Source organism: Phyllobates terribilis, unplaced genomic scaffold (assembly GCF_046119375.1).
Source record: "Phyllobates terribilis strain yellow unplaced genomic scaffold, ASM4611937v1 Scaffold_460__1_contigs__length_1441810, whole genome shotgun sequence".
Taxonomy (NCBI): Eukaryota; Metazoa; Chordata; class Amphibia; order Anura; family Dendrobatidae; genus Phyllobates; species Phyllobates terribilis.
In genome coordinates, this window is record NW_027363220.1 from 904,149 (window position 1) to 925,045 (window position 20,897).

Below are 20,897 nucleotides of genomic sequence, written 5' to 3' on the forward strand. Positions count from 1 at the left end.
ATAAAGCCAATGTGACTAAGTACTATCTACAGTATAAAAAAGAACAACGAACCTGGAAGTGATGATATGGCCCCCACAGAACACTGATCTCAAAATCATCAAGTCAGTCTTGGATTACATAGAGAGACAGAAGTATTTTTGTCCAAGCCTACATCCACAGAAGATCTGTGGTTATTTTTTAGTGAGCCAAGATATTGGGAACAGTCTCCTTGTTGAGGTCCTTCACAAAACTGTATGCAAGTGTACCTGATGCTTTGATGTTGTTTTGCAGCAGTTTTCCATACCTGTTTAAAAATATTGCACAGTACTGTATGTACCCATTTGACTGACTGGTTATAGCTGCATGCAGTGGCGTAACTAGAGTCGTATGGGCCCAAGTGCAAGATCTGGACCGGGTCCCCCTTCTATCTTGAATAAATTATTATATTATATTATATTATATTATATATATATATATATATATATATATATATGCGCGTCCTCCATCCTGGTATATACTGTATATCACTCATCCTGGTATATATGTCCCTCATCCTGGCCCCATCCTGGTATTTATATCGCCCATTCTGGTATATGTCCCTTATCCCGGGCCCATTCTGGTATATACAGTATATCCCTCATCCTGGTACATTTTCCCCATTCTGCTACTGTTCTTTAATGTATAGAAGAAAATAAACTATGCTCATCAGGGGCGTACATAAAAGTCACGGGGCTCCAAAGAAGAAGTATAATGGACATCTCATAGTCCTTTATATTGTATAATACATCCCATAGTCCTCCATATAATACACTGCACAGCCCATAGTCATCCATATTAGTATAATACACAGCCCATATCCTTCATATAATATAATACACAGCCATTAGTCCTCCATAAAGTATAATGTACAGCCCATAGTCATCCATGTAGTATAGTGCACCCCATAGTCATCCATAAATTATATAGAATCATAGAATCATAGAATGGTAGAGTTGGAGGGGACCTCCTGGGTCATCTGGTCCAACCCCCTGCTCAAAGCAGGATTCACTAAATCATCTCAGACAGATTTCTGTCCAGCCTCTGTTTGAAGACGTCCATTGAAGGGGAACTCAACACCTCTCCTGGCAGCCTGTTCCACTCATTAATCACCCTAACTGTCAAAAAGTTTTTTCTAATATCTAATCTGTGTCTCCTCCCATTTAGTTTCATCCCATTGCTTCTAGTCTTTCCTTGTGCAAATGAGAATAAAGATGATCCTTCTACAATGTGACAGCCCTTGACATATTTGTAGACAGCTATTAAGTCTCCTCTCAGTCTTCTTTTTTGCAAGCTAAACATTCCCAAATCCTGCAACCGTTCCTCATAGGACATGGTTTGCAGACCAGTCACCATTCTGGTCGCTCTTCTCTGAACTTGCTCCAGTTTGTCTATGTCTTTTTTAAAATGTGGTGCCCAAAACTGTACACAGTATTCCAGATGAGGTCTGACCAAAGAGGAGTAAAGACCGATAATGACTTCACGTGATCTAGACTGTATGCTTCTGTTAATACATCCCAGAATTGTATTTGCCTTTTTTGCTGCTGCATCACACTGTTGACTCATGTTCAGTCTATGATCTATTAGTATACCTAAGTCTTTTTCACATGTACTGTTGCTTAGCTCTATTCCTCCCATTCTGTATATGCTTTTTTCATTTTTATTGCCCAGATGTAGTACTTTGTATTTTTCCCTGTTAAAAACCATTCTGTTGGTTGCTGCCCACTGCTCCAATTTATTTAGGTCTTTTTGAATCTTCCCTCTCTCTTCTCTAGTATTAGCTATCCCTCCTAGCTTTGTGTCATCAGCAAATTTAATCAGTTTACCCTCAATTCCTTCATCTAAATCATTGATAAAGATGTTGAACAATACAGGTCCCAGGACGGAGCCCTGTGGTACCCCACTTGAGACATTCATCCAGCTGGATGTGAAGCCATTTACAACCACCCTTTGAGTCCGATCACTAAGCCAGTTATGAATCCACCTAACAGTTGCCTGGTCCATTGCATACTTGGTCATTTTTTCAATAAGGATGGTGTTTTTTTTCAATAAGGATATTGCACAATCCATAGTCATTCATAACGTATAATGCACAGCCCATAGTCATCCATGTACTATAATGCACCCCCATAGTCATCCATAAAATATAATGCACCCCATAGTCATCCATAAAACATAATGCACCCTATAGTCATCCATAAATTATAATGCACAGCCAATAATCATCCATGTACTATAATGCAGCCCCATAGTCATCCATAAAGTATAATGCATCTCCATAGTCATCCATGTAGTAGTGTGGCGCCCCTGAGGGTTTGGTCGCCACAGAGGTACTGCTCCTCACCCAGAGGTGTGGTGTCTCCCTTCTCTCAGGTAAGGAGGGAGTGCTGCATGGAACCCCAACACCTACATCCAACACTACACTACCCCAGGCCAGCAGGAGGGGCAAGACGCAATGTAGTTTTCTGCTGAGCCCTGACCCTGGCTGGGGTGGGGGGAACCCAAAGTTAGGGGGAACCAGTAGTGGGTGTGGGTGAAGGAAGTAGTTTATGGGAGCACTCATACAGTAGATATATAAAAAGGTAGACATCTTAACAAGAGCAGGAAGTTGAGGAGTGTGGTTCAGAGGAACAGTCTGGGAGCAGAGTCTCTGTAGGAGCTCCGCTCCACTTCAAGGGCCCAGGACTGAGGCCCAGGAGGGGAGCAGGGAGTAAGCTCTGTTCTGTAGAAGGGATCCTAGGGGAGTACGGCGAGTGCAGGCGCCACCCGTACACCCCGAACCTGCCAAGTGTCAGGAGGATCTAGGCTGCAAGAAGGGGACCGGCCCCTGGCCCAGTCATGCAGCTTCAGGCCTCGGCTGGAAAAACCTGAGGCTTCTGACTTCTATAGCCAGGAGCCAAACCCCCACTTCAATCCGAGTAAGGTCAAGCAGGTCTGTGCAACTCCGACGGACAGGGCGGACCTCGCAGCCACCCGAACAGGATTCACAGTGGGAAGCGCAGGGCAGGAGGGAGTAAGACCCAGCGTGAAGTCAGTCTAGAGAGGTACATAAGAAAGTGGGGTTCTGCCAGGTACACCCAAACTGCCTGAGGAAAGATGGAACCCCTGCCCGGTGAACGCGGCGCGACGCGGGAGGCTTGCACCAGTACAGTGCACCTGTGGACTGTCTAAGAACTGTGAGTAAATCTTGGATGACTGCACTGAGCTGCCTCCGCTCCTTTCTTTCGCCGGTGCCATTTGCCTCCCTGCACTACAACGCCCAGCGCACCTCCATTTATTCTACACTGCCCTGAGGCCTGCTCCACCTGTGGGGAGCCATTCCATCTGAAGCTGCCCTATCATTGTTAAATGGTTAATTATGGAAATTCATTTGGAATGTTAAATAATTAATAATCGATAATCATTTTTCTTAAATCTGAGTTCTATGCCTCAGCCATCGTGTCTAGTTGACATGCGCTATTTGTGTGTGTATTTTTAGTTCACTACCATATGTAGAACAGGTGTGCCATACGACTGGCTATAAAAGCCCATGGTACAGAAAGGGGGGCTCTCTTGCTCTGCCCACCCCACAAGAAGAATCTTCATGCTGAGAAGCAGATGACATGTAGGCTTGGACACGTGCTGGACAAAGACATGATTTACCAGCCAGGATCCAAGGAAAGATGGGTGAATCTCAACCATTAAGCTAATTATGGACAAATGGACAATTACTTTATAACTAATTATTGTATGTACCTGCTGCAATCTGATTCTTTTTAATGGACAATCCAAGAATAAATCGATACATTTTTTTATAAGAATATCGTGATATTGATACTTTGAGAAGTCCTCAGTAGGAAAAATAATACAGAGAAGAGTATTATTTTACAATGGTGAGCCAGCCAGTCCTGTTTTTCGTTTTTTTTTTAATTAAGTGAATTTCTTCCGTGAACAAGGGGGGAAGTCCTGACGAGCTGAACAGCTGTTGTTCACGTGTCAGTAAATTCACTAATTTGTCACGAGAAGCAGAAAGGATCTATAGACTGAGGTACTAACAAGGAACAGAATCACACAGGAAAAGAATCAGACGAACTGAAGACAGGATGTGCTGATAAAGAGAAGCTAAGGAATCTTAAGGTAAGCAAAATATGGATATAATTTCTTCTTTTGCTAAACAAAGTAATATTAATTTCAAAGTTAATGTAGGAGATGACATAGAAGTTTTGTGGCTCAGTTTATACAAAGAATGTGAATTGCAGAATTTACAGTTCACTTCTAAATTGGTAAATAGAGACAAACAGAAATTGAGAAATATTCTACATTTGGTAGATTTTTTTCATAGTCTTGTGTTAGAGATTTCTAAGCAGAAAAATAGTGTAGAAATGTCAGATGGTGATACTGATTCTGACTGTAATGTGGAAAATAAACAAGAAATAAGACACGTGTCTGTAGCTGAAGGTGACCTTGGGTCTGACCAAGAGATGGACATACAGAAACCTGACATGGGAGGAGACATGACTGACATACGAGAAACCGACATACTAGGTGATGTGGGAGGAGACGTGAGTGACGTAGGAGGAGCGGACGTACAAGAGCCACTAAAAATATCAGAGAATTCAGGAATTACCCAGGCTCAACTGCAAATTAAAATGAGGAAAAATTTGCTGAAATTATACAAAATCATGCCAAAATATGATGTCAAAATCCATGCCTGTAGAAATTCAGAGACATTTGAGAGCTTCTCTGATAAGTTTGATTTATCCAATGAGGAGAGGAATCAATTATTTAAAATATGGATTCCTGTGACATTGTCCAGACGTTTACATTTAATGCCCTGTGAAAATGACTCTCCTAATGGATGGGAAAATGATTCGGACAGATTAAGATATTTGATTTATTGTGTCACAAAGGATTTTCCCAACATAGAAGATCTGCAGAAACTAAGGATTGGTAGGAAGGAATGTACATATACATTCATGTCCATATTTGAACGGTTGTACAAAGCTCTCATCAAAAATGGAAAAGTACAACATATGATAAAAAGTTTTGTACAAAAATTCAAATTCCTAGATCCAGTATCTAGAGTTATAGCGTCACAAAAAGAATCCCTATTCAAATGTGTGCAGTTGCTGGATTCTGTTAGGAAACATGAGAATCGTGAAAAGGAAAAAAATCAAGTTAATTTTATAAAACCAGGAAAGGTAAAATCTTATCAAAAGCCAATATCAAACTCTCCTAGACTGAGTCATCCCCATAGTGAACTCTATCAAATACGCAGGAGATTTCATATCTGTTATAAGCCATATCAGCCAGTGCAAAGGTCCATCTCTTCACAGAATGAGTTAATTCTCAGTCAGAACTGTGATTCTCTAAAAAGGAAAATGGCCGAAACTGATGGACAGAGTCAGGTGAGACGACCGGCTCACAGTGACGTCATGGAATGTGGACAGAAGGACAGGCAGTTCTCTGAGGTTTTGAAGGATAGAAAAATGTCTTTCCTAAATAGGGCGTTCCTGGAGATATTTGAGAGAGACAGAAGATTTGGTTTAGGGAGTGGCTAAGGAAAAACTGTAATTATAATGTAGCATAGAAGTGTTACAATGTCTCAATATTTATTTATAATCTTATACAGTAAAATTGTAGTTACATAGTTTCTACCGTGTTTCCCCGAAAGTAAGGCCCCCCCGAAAGTAAGGCAGGGTGGGGGGTTTCGGGGGGTCCGCCAATGTAGGGCACCCCCCGATTGTAAGGCAGGGTAGCGGCGGGGGGGGCGGGGAATGTAAGGCTGATTGGCCGATCAGCCTGTTCGTCACAGGCTCCGTACCGTAGTCCCTGCTGGCCACCAGCCCGAGCTGTGATTGGCCAGTCAGCCGGCTCGCAGCTGATTGGCCGAATCAGCTGCGACGTCACCGCCTACAGGCTCGCTCCGATTGGTCCAGCTTCCCCGGCATCCGAATCGTCAGCCCGGCACCGCAGAGGAGATCGAAACAGAAGGAAAGTAACGGTAAGTTCCGAAACTCTCTCTGTGTGTGTGTGTGTGTCTGTGTGTGTGTGTGTGTGTGTGTACGGTATGTGTACGGTATGTGTATGGGTGCCGTATGGGGCTGTATGTGTCAGTGTGTGTACGGTACCGGTACGATATGTGTGTGGGTGCCGTGTGGGGCTGTACCGGTACCGTATGTGTCAGTATGTGTGGTGGCAGAGTGGGGGGCAGAACCACTGTATGGGGATGCTGCAGGGGGGAGGATGGGGAGGGTTGCCGGACTGTTAATAAATGTTAATTTTATTGTTAAAAAAAATTGTCGTCATTTTTTTTCCCAATGTAAGGCCTCCCCCGAAAGTAAGGCAGGGTGGGACTTTTGGGGGTAAAATTAATGTAAGACAGGGCCTTACTTTCGGGGAAACACGGTAGTAGTTCATGTATGTATATATATATACACTTGTCTAAGTAGAGATTGTGTATAATTGTATTTATATATATGTTTATAAAATATATATATATATTAATTAATAAATTAGAACTTCATATATAAATTTAAGTAACAATATTTTGAATTACATTAGAACCAACCAATATATGTATAAGATATTTAAATAATTCTGTTTCTGTATGAATTTGATATTTAATTTTATTTTCTTATATTTCCTTAGAGTTTTCATTCCAAAGCAGGATTTGATCAAACAACTCTAAAATGGATTTATTTCTTTATTCACACAGGAAGCTGAAAATTGCATGATTTATGTGTAACATTAATTAATTAATATTTTCTGTGCATGAAGTGTTCGTGCAAATTAAAGTAGCTTTACAGCATGACGTGTGACAGCTGCGGCCTTTGAACTTTGAGCTAATAGTATAGATCCTATTCATTCTATTTTCAGCTGATGTAACTTAAGACCGGGCAGCCAGTGAAAAAAGAATCTATAAGGCTGAGTTCACACGATGCGTATTTCATGTGTTTCCGCAGCGTTTTTGCAGTTGCGTAAACGCCGCGGAAACGCATGAAAAACGCATGGTAGAAGGGAAGCAATGTTCCCCAATTGAAATCCGCATGTACTGTGCCCATGATGCGGATTTTTCCGCAGCGTAAACGCTGCGCTCAAAAATCCGCAGCATGTCATTTAATTTTGCGGAAACGCGGCGTTTTCGCCGCCATTGACTTGCATTAGAACGCGCCAATTCCGCAAGACTGCATCTGTACTTGCGTAATTGGTGCGTTCTAATATGCGGATGGTACCCGGGTGTGGAGGAGAGGAGAGTCTCATCCACACCCAGGTACCATTAAAAAAGCTGTAAAAACAAGAATAAAATAAAAAATATATATATACTTACCATCTGTCGGCCCGCGCAGCGCTCCGGCTTGCTTCCCGGCACTTGCAGTGAGTTGTAGGACCTGCGGTGACGTCAGAGTCATGTGACGGGTCACGTGACGCTGACGTTGGCAGGTCTTTCAATTCAAAGTTGCCGGCAGCCGGGAGAACGGAGTGAGCAGGACAGCGCGGGCCATCGGAGGTAAGTATATACACTCTCTAGGGTCACACTGTATAAATCCATGCTGTTTGCATGGATTTATATAGTGTGACCTAGTTGTCAAGCACTTTCCAAGAGATGCTAAAATCACCAGTAAAGCGCTTGTCAATCTGCATGCGGAAACGCATGTGAATCTGCATGTGGATCCGCATGTATTCTGCAGGAAAAACGCATTTCTGCATGCGTTTTTTCTGCCAGGGAGATGCAGAAATGATGCAGAAATTTTCTGCTTCATTTCTGCATCGTGTGCACATAGCCAAACAAGAGGTTTTTTTTTCAAGTATCTGAAATTTCAGCAACTTACTCTCATATTATATAATATGTACTTGGGGAATATTCAAAGAATATTAAGATATTTAATTGATATGACAATGCGCATTAATAAATTGGGATACAACAATTTTGGGTTAAATATATATATATCTAAAACTTCATATGTGGAATGTTTGAGTTGAACAGATCTGTGAATGTCAGAGTGAAGGTGACAGATGAGTAAATCAGCAGCTGCTAAGTGTGATTGATGTGACAGAGGCCTCGTACGTTTGTATGTTTGGAAAAAAAAAATGTTTCTTTATGTGAAGGTACAAAAATATATTTAATTCTGAAAAAAAATTATAATACATAATTAGGTATTATCTACATATATATATACTTCTATATTTCTTTAATAATTATTATTTCTTGATTTAACTAATAGTGGATAAGGGCAACCACACATCAAAATGGTTTACAAAGCAAATTTATATTTAGAATAATTTTCCACATGATAATATTCTTGAATAACTATGATATTATTTTTAATGGTTACCTAAATAGGTACACACCTCTCTGTAGACAAATCTATGCTACTCATCGATATGAAATTTATGCAAAATGTTCATAGAAGAATAATTATTTTTAATTTGGTTCTGATATATACATAAATTTTATAAAATAATATTTTTTGGTATTAAAGGGGAAAATGTGTTTTTGATCCTGATTACATAATCACTTTTGATCAATACTTATTTTTTCACACATTTTAATAAAGAAGAAACAATAATAGAATCATAGAATCATAGAATGGTAGAGTTGGAAGGGACCTCCTGGGTCATCTGGTCCAACCCCCTGCTCAAAGCAGGATTCACTAGATCATCTCAGACAGATGTCTGTCCAGCCTCTGTTTGAAGACGTCCATTGAAGGGGAACTCACCACCTCTCGTGGCAGCCTGTTCCACTCATTAATCACCCTAACTGTCAAAAAGTTATAAGGTACAATGGTATAATTAAGAAGGGTATTACATGCAAAGTTGCATAGTTTAATAATTTTTTGGTGATACAAGGTTATGACAAATATGAAATCATCCAGATAATGGAAATATAAAGGTATTTTTTATGGAGAATATAATTACTCTTCATTTGTCATTAACATATGAAGGCCTTATTTTTATTTTCATTTTTACATTTTTATTCTTACTTATTTTCTTATTTTTCCATTTTTCAGTTTTAATTTTCAATTTTTGATTTTAATTCAGTTCAATATTTCAACTGAGAAAACACATTAATATTTAATGGGGTAATGTCTAGTACAAAGAATATTGCTTCATTAAATATAATGATGATATGAATTAATATAAGAAAAATGTTTACATTTTCTGAGTAAACACAACAATTCATTCATTCATTCTTACATTCATATATTTATTCATTTTAGTTCAGCAGTATACATTCTTTGGTATTATTGGTTTAATAAAGATATAAACACTTGTTGTTTCAAAACACACTGACACCTATGGGTTGGAAAAGGCAATTACACCTATGACATAAAAATGTTCTATCACATGAAGAACTTGATTAATAATGAATTATTATCTATTATTGTTTATTATTCCAAACATAATTTATTTTAATATTTTGATAATAATTAGATGGATATTATTGATTGCTATGGTACGCTGTGATATTATAGGTTAGGAAAGTTGCCAGATTTGGTATCAGATTAGGGAATGAAGACTTCAATCAAGACATCGCAATTATGAATTCTATCTTAATAATGACTTTTCATATTTATAAATCAAAGAGACTCTCAGAGGTTACAAGAAGACGCAACCGATATCCGGAGGTCTCAGAAGGTAACAGGTGTGAATGCTGAGTGATAATAGACTGTGTCAGATACAATTCACACCACTGATCACCGGGACGGCAGAGGACGATGATCCTATATGAACTGTGTTGTGTTCAAGTTTCATCACGTTCCAGTGGTTTCTTATCACCTGCAACGCTTCAATGAAAGCTGGTGAACAGGTAATACCTGGCATATGTGTCCTGTATATAAAGGACTGAGTACTGGTTATGGGGCTATATAAAGCAGGGAAGTGTCAAGTTAACCCTTGCTTTACTGACCAAAGACGTCACATCTGTTCCAAAAGTGACATGAGACCAGTGCAGATGACACGGGGAAGATTCCAGAATATCCAACGTCAGTCCAGGTGACATCACACAGATATTAAAGCTACATTTCATCCATAGACTTTGTTTTCTTATCAGTTGACACACATGATCTTTCTAATAAAGACTACAGTTTATGGACTGCACAATGATGAATACAATTATGGACTGTACAATATCTACACGCTATAATTTATTTCAAAGGAGTTTTCATCTAAAGACTGTGTTATAAAAGAACCAAGAAGAAGATGAGACGACGACCCGATGACATCAGATGATGACGATTGGACCCGCGATTACTTCAATTTAGATATAGGGAAGTATAATTATACATATTAAATGAATATTAGTCACGGCTTACCATAACATGAATTCACATCATTATATAACAATAATCAGATATTGATATTATTATTATTATTATTATGGAAATTTAATGATATTGCCAAGGAAGAAGGAAAGAAAAAATGATTGTTATCCTAATGATAAACCTGTCTTCTTTTGAGGATTTTTCAGTCCTTTTTATCCTCAAAAAGGGGGGAATGTTAAATAATTAATAATCGATAATCATTTTTCTTAAATCTGAGTTCTATGCATCAGCCATCGTGTCTAGTTGACATGCGCTATTTGTGTGTGTATTTTTGGTTCACTACCATATGTAGAACAGGTGTCCATACGACTGGCTATAAAAGCCCATGGTATAGAAAGGGGGGGCTCTCTTGCTCTTCCCACCCCACAAGACACAGAATCTTCATGCTGAGAAGTATCTGACATGTAGGCCTGGACACGTGCTGGATAAAGACATGATTTACCAGCCAGGATCCAAGGAAAGATGGGTGAATCTCAACAATTAAGCTAATTATGGACAAATGGACAATTACTTTATAACTAATTATTGTATGTACCTGCTGCAATCTGATTCTTTTTAATGGACAATCCAAGAATAAATAGATACATTTTTTTATAAGAATATCGTGATATTGATACTTTGAGAAGTCCTCAGTAGAAAAAATAATACAGAAAGAGTATTATTTTACAGCCGCGCATGACGTCACTGCCATGCGCGGCTGACATGGAAAGATCAGCTCCCGGAAGTCACTCCCATGCCGGGTCTGTGTGTGCGGGGAGCAGTGACTTCACTCTCCTTCATAGCCGGCACACAGCTTAGCCGTGCTGCGGCTCCTGCTGCTGCCGGGCTATAGCGTGTGCCCGCTTATTAAAGGACATGAATATTCACCCCCTCCCCACGCCCATGGGCGTGGAGAGAGGTTGAATATTCAAGCCCTTTAATAGCGGGCACAGGCGATTCCGGCAGCAGCAGGAGCCGCAGCGCGGCTACACTGTGTGCTGCTATTAAGGAGCATGAATATTCAGTGCTCCCCATGCCCCATGGGCGTGGGGAGCAGTGAATATTAATTTGCTGTAGCAGCGGGGACAGTGTAGGCTGCAGCGGGCGGCCGCTGCCTCCTGTGCCCCGCTCCTCCACCGCTACCCCCACACCCCACATATATATATATATATATATACACACCCCCCCCCCAACATTCGGACTATAAGATGCACCCCCCATTTTCCACCAAAATTTTGGAGGAAAAAAGTGCGTCTTATAGTCTGAAAAATACGGTAGATTATTAAATTAAATAGAGATTTAGGATTAAATCAGTGTAGGGTGCGGACAACCCCTTTAAATTGTTAATTGAAATAAAAACAGTTCCCCGTTGTATTAATAAGGCAGTGATTCCAACTGTATTACCACTGGGAGACCCCCAACTCACACTCCTATTTCCCGAGTGCCTTCCACGCCAAGCTTGGTTATGGAGGCTTTGGATTACCATCCATACTGTTCAGCACAGATCATGCTTCTTATGTCTTCATCGATCCCCCAGAACACAACCCTGCATTACCGCGTCCTTCAGGCTTTGTCCAATTATTTTCTCCAAATTTGTTTGCCGATCAGTGGCAAGAGGCTGTTGAGCTACTCAGTCTCCTTGTTTCTTTGGAAAATTGGCACACTCTTGCATATAACAGTAGAGAATGGCCAAATCTTACGGAGACACTGGTAGATCGCAACGAAACATGGAGAGAGCAGATGTTCAGCAGTGAACTTGGAGTCTCCCTCCTCTATGAAGCTTTGCCGTACACATCTGACTTACTCCTGAGGACTTCTCGTAATTCACATGTGCAAAAATAGTTCAATCCACAACTAAAACGCTGGAACCAACTCGTGGAAAACTGGATAAAGATAGATAAAAGGCACATTACCTGTGGGTAGCCCAAGTGTGAAGTAATTGTCAGGTCCAGGATTGAACTGGGCGATGCGATTACTTAGGTATTTTGCTGCCCATTCGCTGGCCAGGGCATAGTCATCAAGAATCACCAGCCGCATGATTGTGCCCACAAGCTCTCGCCTGGCAGCATGTGGCTAACAAACTGAAAAGAGAAGCGATACACAAGATAAGAGGTGACACAATAATATACAAAAGAGGTAACACAATAATACACAGTCGGCAAGTTTGGAGACTGAAACACATTCTGGCTTTCATAAAGTTTGCTGCTTCAGTTTTTATAGTGTCAATTTGCATTAACTGTAGATTGTTATGAAGAATGATCAGATGAATTGTTAAAAAAAAAAAAAATGCATATTAATTTTTTCCCAAAGAAATTACTTAACCACAAAACCCTATCACTACACTATGTGTGCTGGAGCCTGCTTCTCCGGGTCCTACATCACCAAAGCTTGGCACTTCGGGGACACATACCTCCCGTCCACGACCTGTCCGGCAGCAACCTTACATACCCCCCCTCTGCCCAAAGCAGGGGGGGGGCTTGGCACCTTCTGCCACCATACAATAGATACACAAAAGGTATAACGCAGTGTTTCCCAAACCCCATCCTCACAGACCCCACAGGTCGTATTTTCAGGATTTCCTTAGTATTACACAGGTGACTGAAGTATCATCAAGGCATCAGGAATTCTCTCACCTGTGTAATACTAAGGAGATTCTGAAAACATGACCTATGGGGGTCCGTAAGGATGAGGTTTGGGAAACACTGCTATAACAGAACAAAACTAAAAATAACCAGTCCATACAGCACGGCATCAGCCGTTTAAATGTAGTGCTTTTCTCGGCCTCCAGCAGACTGAGCAGCACATGCAAGGTTTGCTCACCTTGCACAACACACAGCACCACTGAGACAGGCGCAGCTGTCTTAAATCAGGCCTTCCAAGACCTGGACTGGAGGTAAGTGAGCAGCTATTTCCCCCCAACTCTTTCAGCTGCTCTTAAAACCCGGCCCTTTACTCCGGGCCCATTAACTCCCTCCCAGCACTATGTGTTCTGGAGCCTGCTTCTCCATGTCCTACATCACCGAAGTTTGGTACTTCGGGGACACATACCTCCCATCCACGACCTGTCTGGCAGCCACCTTACAGTGTGCTGCACTGAGTTAGACCAGAAATGAACCAGAAGATACCTGAAGGTAACTGCACAGCCAGAGTAAAAAATGTTTCTCTTTGTTTTCACTCTCACCCCTATAGTCCTACACGTTCTACTAACCCTTCTAATCCCTACACCTAGTAATGAACTGGTCATCTCTCCCTCCATCTCACCTCCTCCTCAGATCTGTTCCTCAACATACAATCCTCTGTCTCTAAACACAGACAGCCACCTCACGCTCGCTCCTTCTGCTCCTCACTGCTGGCGATATCTCTCCAAATCATGGCCCTCCTCACCACATCCCCACAGTCACTTCTACCTCTCATCCACAATCTATCAAATTTCCGCAACATTTCTAACCCTATACCCATTGCCCATCCCCAGCTTCCCCAATCCCACTAACAGGAGCTCTATGGAATGCTCTCTCCGTCTGCAACAAACTTTTCATTACTAACAAACTTTCCTTCCTTGGCATCAATGGTACCTGACTCACCCCCTCTGACATGGCCTCTCCAGCTGCACTTTCATACGTTGGATTCCACCTTTCCCACACCCCTCGCCCCATCGGCAAGCATGGCAAAGGAGTTTGTTTTCTCCTGTCAGATAACTGTACTCTGCTGCCCGACTAATCCACCTGTCCCCCCCACTATTCCCTGGCCTCTCCCCTCTGTCAATCCCTTCACTGGCTCCCCATTATCCAGAGACTCCAGATGAAAACCCTAACCATGACATACCAAGCCATCCACAACCTGTCTCCTCCATATAACTGTGACTTAGTGTCCTGGTACTTACCTGCACGCAACCTCCAATCCTCACAAGATCTCCTTCTCTACTCCCCTCTTATCTCCTCTTCCCACAATCGCACGCAAGATTTCTCCCATGCATCCCCCTACTCTAGAACTCTCTACCCCAATATATCAGACTGTTGCCAACCGTGGAAACCTTCAAAAGGAAGCTGAAGATCCACTTCTTCTGACAAGCCTACAATCTGCAGTAACCACCGCTCCATCATACCACTGCACGACCAGCTCTACCCTCACCTACTGTATCCTCACCCATTCATTGTAGACTGTAAGCCCTCGCGGGCAGGGTCCTCGCTCCTCCTGTACCAGTCGGTGATTCGTTTTTGTTCAAGATTATTGTACTTGTTTTTTGCTATGTATATCCCTTTTCACATGTAAAGCTCCATGTAATAAATGGCACTATAAAAAATAATAACTTAATAGGGGGAGGTTAATTTGCTGTGGAGACTTCAGGACTCCGAAAAAAGTCCAGCAAGTCCCTGTATCACTTCCTACATAGGATTCAGCTATGGAATTGGTTCAACACCAGTGCAGAGCTTGCTCAAGAATGGCAGCAGGCGGGCGTCAGTGCATCTGTACACACCGTGAGGAGAAGGATTTTGGAGGCTGTGCTGGTGTCAAGTAGGGCAGCAAAGAAACCACTTTTCTCCATGAAAAAGATGAAGAACAGGATTATAAAATGCAGTAAACTACAGTGATTGGATTACAGAGGACTGGGGTAAAGTTATTTCCCTGATGAAGGCCCCCTTCAAACTGTTAGGGACATATGGAAGAATGAATGTCCGGAGAAGAAAAGCTGAGTGCTACTTTGAGTCCTGTGTTATGCCAACAGTAAAGCACCCGAGACGAGTCATGTGTGGAGTTATCCATCATCAAAAGGGAGTGGGCTCACTCACAATTTTGCCTAAGAACACTGCAGGAGCATTTTTGGTGATTAACAATGCATATATGAGCATGACGGAGAATATGTCACAAGGCAAAAGTGACAACTAAGTGTCTGGGTAACATTGACATTTTGGGTTCATGGCCAGTAAACTCTCCAGATCTCAATTCGATTGTGGTCACTCCTCAAAAAGCGGGTGGACAAACAGAAATGTATGTAGTGAGCTCCTAGCACTGATTAGACAAAAATTGTCCGTCGTCAGTCAGGATTTGGCCCAGCAGCCGATATCCAGCTGCCAAGGCGAAGGGAACGAGTCTTGAAAAATAAGGGTCAACACTGAATATTGAATCTTTCCATAAACTTGATGTATTTGTCAATAAAAGTGTAAAACTTATAAAATGCTGATAATTGTACTACAGTAACCACAGAAACATCTGACTAAAAGATCTAAAAACACTGAAGTGAACACCAAAATTTGTATCAGTCACAAGACTTTTGGCCAGAACTGTACATAAAGTGACACAAAACAAGATACAAGACATAGGTCAAAAAAAATTCTCCATCTTCTTCGTTCCGTCAATCCGTGAAAAATGGGACTGCACTCAGATGTCATCTGAGTGCAGTGCGATCTTTTCGAAGGACTCATTAACTTGCATGGCCGAACGTGATCCGAATATTAGATGAAACTCAAGCATAGTGATTTTTGTCCTCGGACAGACTGTCTATGGGGCCGTGCACATGTGCGATTTTTCTCCTTGGACAAACACTGGTCACAGTGCGATTCAATGTTTTGTCAGATCGCACTCCGACCGAAAACACTGCTATCTGCACCTGCCTTAACATTGCAACGCTAACAATAGTAATCTCAGCAAGGACTGCTGGGAGATTTCAGCTCAGAAGCCTGCAGATCTCTGAACGCAGCTCTAGACTATCACTGGCTGTAACTCAGGATTAGTAATCGATACGTTTTTCGAAAGTTACACAATAAACTATAATAAATTACTCTCATGTGAACACAAATTCTAAAGGAGAACTCTAACACTAAGATATTAACTTAAGGAGGAATTCACACATCCGTGGTGGGATCCGAGGACCCGGCCCGGCTCTCCGGACCTGATCAGTGCCACATCTATTCCTAGGAGGTAATCACAGATCAGCACTGGTGACCCAGCGGTTGTCAGATCTGAGCTCGCTCCGTGGAGCACAGATGTGTGAATTCAGCCTTACAGAAGTTGTCCCAGAGTAGAAAGCCAGAGCTGTTGGATTACAGCGCCACCCCTAGGTACAGGCTGTGTGTGGCATTACAGCTCAGCACCTGTCACGTCACTAGACCGGAGCTGTAGTACCAGACACAACCTGGGGCCAGGACTGGCGCTCTGTGTTCCTTTTTCTCATGGACAAACCCTGTGCAGAAAAATACAGAATCCAGGAACCTCCAAACATGGCAGACATCGCCAAGTTCTAACAGTGCATAATGGGCGCAGCTCCAGCCATACTGTCAGTGACTGGAAACCTGGTTTATAGTCCAACTGCTGACAGGTGAGAGGCTGCGGCCCCCTGTAATCCCCGGCTCTGACCCGTCACCGACCATTGCTGCAGGGGACTAACCACATCCACAGGAAGCCAGGGTGCCCCCCCCCCGGACTGAGACTGCCCCCCCCGGGAGCTCAGTGTGGGGTGCGCAGTCATCCGCCATGTCTCCCCAATACTCAGCAGCCTCACCACCCACAACTCGCTCTGCAGCCTCCTCCCTGGTAAACGTTAGAATGTATGGGCTCCTTCCAGGTATGACGTAGTTTGCGGGGGCGTGTCCTGACTGCATTATGGGCGTGTTCTAGTTTAGCACCAGACGCCAGAGATTCATGCAGAAAGTGATACGGTGAAGCTTCAGGAGGAGGTCAGTGCTGGGCTCTGGGGGATGCTGCTTGCTTTGGGTGGTCTGTGGGGCTGGTGGGGGCATGTTCTGGGTATTCTGGGGGGATGTTGCACGTGTGTGTGTGTGTCTTTCCTAAATTCCTAAACACCCACCGGAAAACTAAGGCGCCCGCGAGTTGCGGGGTGAATTGGCAACTCGGGGGTGTACTTATTTCCTCTGTGGGTAGGTCACAATTTTTTTTTTTACCGTCCAAGATCCATCTTGGCAAAAGTATGGTGGTAATTTCTGCCTTTCTGGACATTGGGGCGGGGTTTATTTTGATCGACGCTAGGTTCGATCAGGACCTCAAACCTCATAAATTTTCTGGCTCAACACCCATAATCGCCATTGACTCTGCACCCTTGAGCTAGGGGTATTTTACTCTTGTCGCTCGTGTGCTACATCTGCAGGTAGGGGCCTTGCACTCTAAATTTATTGACTGTTATGTGCTAGAGGGCTTGCCCTCTCCTGTGGTCCTTGGACTACCTTGGTTTACGCTGCACAATCCTGTGGTAGGTTGTGTGCCCACTATGCGTCTTTTAAGCGTTTCCGCAGCGGCAATTCCATTGCAGAAACGCTTAAACGCTTGGTAGAAGGTCTGCAATGTTCCCCAATGATAATCCCCATGTGCTGTGCACATGCTGCGGAAATTTCCGCTGCGCATTATCAGTGCGGAAAAATCCGCAGCACTACCAATTATTTTGCGTAATCGCAACGTTTTCGCCTCCATTGAATGGCTTAATATCCGCATGACTACATGTGCACATGCGGATATTAAGCGATTCAACGTGTGGATGGTACCCGGGTCTGGAGAAGAAGAGACTCTCCTCAAGACCCGGGTACCATGGTACCTGTAGTAAAAAAAAAAAAAAAGAAAAGAAAAAAATACATTATTCTTACCTTCTGATGGCCCCCTGTCTTTTCTCCGCTGCGCCCAGTCTCTTGTACGGCTCGTCAGCGGTCGCGTGATCTGTCACATGACTAAATGACGTCATGGAAGGTCCTTTCACACCACCGTGAGCCGTACAAGAGACCAGGGGCCATCAGAAGGTAAGTAAAATGTTTTTGTTTTTTGTTTTTTTTACCATTTTTAATCTTTTTTCTTCAACTATTAACTTGGTCACACTATATAAATCCATGCTGGTTGCACGTATTTATATAGTGTGACCAAGTTGTCAAGCACTTTCCAAGTGATGCTAAAATCGCTTGGAAAGCGCTTGACAACCCGCATGCGGAAATGCATGTGAAAAAACACTTCACTTACACTTGTCCCTGGCAGGAAAAACACATGTAAAATCCGCATGCATTTTTTTCTGCCAGGGAGATGCAGAAACGCTCAGGAAAAATCCAGAGCATTTCTGCATCGTGGGCACTTAGCCGTAGACTGGCAGACTCGGGAGGTGGTAAAATGGAGCGAGTATTGCCAAGAACACTGCTTGGTCACTCGGATAGCCACGGTGGGTCTGATTTTAGGAATGTGTTTTCTGAACAGGGGAGTCAAGAACTTCCTCCCCATCATCCTTATGATTGCGTCGGCAATATTATTCCTGGGGCCAAGCTACCAAAAAAACAGGTTATATAATATCTCTGGTTCAGAGAGGCAGGCCATGAAAAACTAGATCACTGAAAGTCTACCAAAGGGCCATAAGACTTTCTTCATCTCCCGTTGCAGTGGGGTTTTTCTTTGTCAAAAAACAAACAAACTAGGGGTTGTGCCCCTGCCTTGATTTTTGCGAGTTTAATCAGATTAAGGTCTGGGATGCATATCCTCTCCCTCTCATCCCAGACCTCTTTAGAAAACCATTTGGCTCCTACAATTTGGTTAAACTAGACCTCAGGGTGGCTTATAATCTCATTCACATTGAGGAGATGAGTGGAAGACGGCCTTCAATACTCCTGAGGGGCACTATGAAAACCTTGTGATGGCATTTGGGTTGACTAATGCTCCCATTTTTACTCATCTGGCAGGTAGATCACAACAAACCCATCTTGATGACATAATGGTAGACTCCATACTAAATAAGGAGGGAGTCACTGACTGTGGTGGCCCCTCCCTGGGCCGTGGCGATTGGTGACCCCCCCTTCTCTGCCCCTTACTGACCAGTGATCCTGAAGCCCCCGGAAGGATCCAATGAAGCGAAAGGGACGGCTGCTGCAAGCCGTCCCCTGGATACATAAACACCGGGACATCCCACGTTACTTCCTTTCTTTGCTGGTCCCGGAGTCGAATGTCATGGAGATTTCAGGATCAGGTCAGATTGCTGAGGCCCTCCAGGCTGGGTTTGCACAGGGGGGCGAGCGCTGGTTACAGGCTCTCATGTCGGGGCTCAGCGCTCATCCCCCTGGCCCCAAGCTCTAAATCCCCAGATCACCCTGCCCCTGGCCCTCAACCCCTTATGGGAACATCATATTCCCCAGTCCCCTCACCACTTGGGCCTACTCACTCCAATTGCCCACGATACAACGGTCCCCTCCACGGCGGTCGGGTCATCTGGAACGGGGGGCTGCATTACTTCCGCGGCCTGGTCCCGATCCCCATCCTCACCTGACCGCCGCATCCGCACAACTTTACAGTGTTCATCGGGCCACTCAACCCGGCACGGGACGGCAGGTGGCTGCGGTAGTGCTGCAGGCGCGCGCTGACTCGGGGAAGCGGGCAGACGTGGCGGTCCGGAAGCGGGCGCGCGACTCCACTAGGCCGAAGAGGCATGTTGGGGGAGGCGGAGCTGGAGGGCAGGAAGCGCTCGATGCGCATGTGCGGGGCGCATGTCCGCCTCACGTGACCCCGCAGGTCACGCCCCCCAGTCCAGAAAGCTGCGGGGCGGAGCAGGAAGCTGAAGCTAGTGCGGCAGTGGACCCTGCGCCTCACTCACAGCGGGCGCAGGGCTCCACTGCACTAATAAATGAGTGCGGGCTGTCTTCCATGTCGGCGGCGGGCACAGAGGGGATTCAGGTCTCCTGCCTGCCGCCGGCGCTGGAGACAGCATAGAGCCTGTTGTTCCCCACCCCTGTTAACACTCCCGTCCCGCATCCTGCCGAGGAGCGCCCTGGAGGGCGGAGGTCCAGCAGGCACTCCCGTCCTCCAGAGCGCTTTAGGCACAGCACCCCGCAGCCTCACAGAAGAAGCTGCGGGCCACTTAGTAACCATTCCCCGCCCCCTCAACACACAGCAGGGGCTGTGGCAGAGCAGAGCTCCAGACAGGAATCCTCTGCCGGGGGCTGTGCTCTGCCTCCCCCCCAAACAATCCCCCACAGAAAAACTCCTATTAAAAATAAAAGAAAAAGTTCCCAAAACAGAACACGTGACACTACACATCCAGGGGACATTGCGGCCCTGTAATCACCGCAGCCCATCCAGCGCCCAGTCACAGTATCAATACCCCACTGATGGACACGATACGGAGCCTAAACACTTCAGCGACCATCCTCGCCTCCCCCATATACCCCTATAATAGCGCAGCGACGCACGCGCTTGACACCGCTATAGCATTGCCCTGGCCACAAATAGCACCGACATGTCCCGGTGGGACACATGTAAACTGCGCAGAACCCCCCATACACCCTCAGGGACACAGAGACTCCAGGCGTACTCACTCTAGGCGAACTCGCTGTAGTTCCTCCGACGACAGATCTATGCCATCGCACACAAGTCACCGGCGAAGGAAGCGGACATCTCAAGCAAAGCGGAGATCGGCATCCCACAGGAGGGGTCACAGGTCGCAGTCCTCAAGGTGGCGCTCACCATCCTCTGCATCAGAGATGTCGAGCGCATCGTCGAGCCCCAACAGCCGCTTGCACCGATCCCGTCCTCCCGGGGACAGAAACTATACAATAGCACCCTCCAGAGCTTACAGTCTGCACGATACAACGATTTCACGCAGGTCTACGAGCACAGGCACGCCGCTCACC

At 44.3% G+C, this 20,897-nt stretch overlaps 1 long non-coding RNA gene across 2 annotated transcripts in view; it reads right to left on the reverse strand.

The window, feature by feature from the left end:
- Positions 1-19,750, reverse strand: part of LOC141229226 (uncharacterized) — a 49,810-nt gene extending 30,060 nt beyond the window's left edge. Inside the window, exons 1-2 of one of the 2 annotated variants that reach the window (XR_012295955.1) lie at positions 19,433-19,750; positions 12,213-12,380 (exon numbers count right to left, since the gene is read on the reverse strand). This is a non-coding gene — a long non-coding RNA (uncharacterized lncRNA). The remainder of the gene's footprint in view (positions 1-12,212; positions 12,381-19,432) is intronic. The other variant, XR_012295954.1, reaches the window with a different exon arrangement.
- Positions 19,751-20,897: the final 1,147 nt, after the last annotated feature.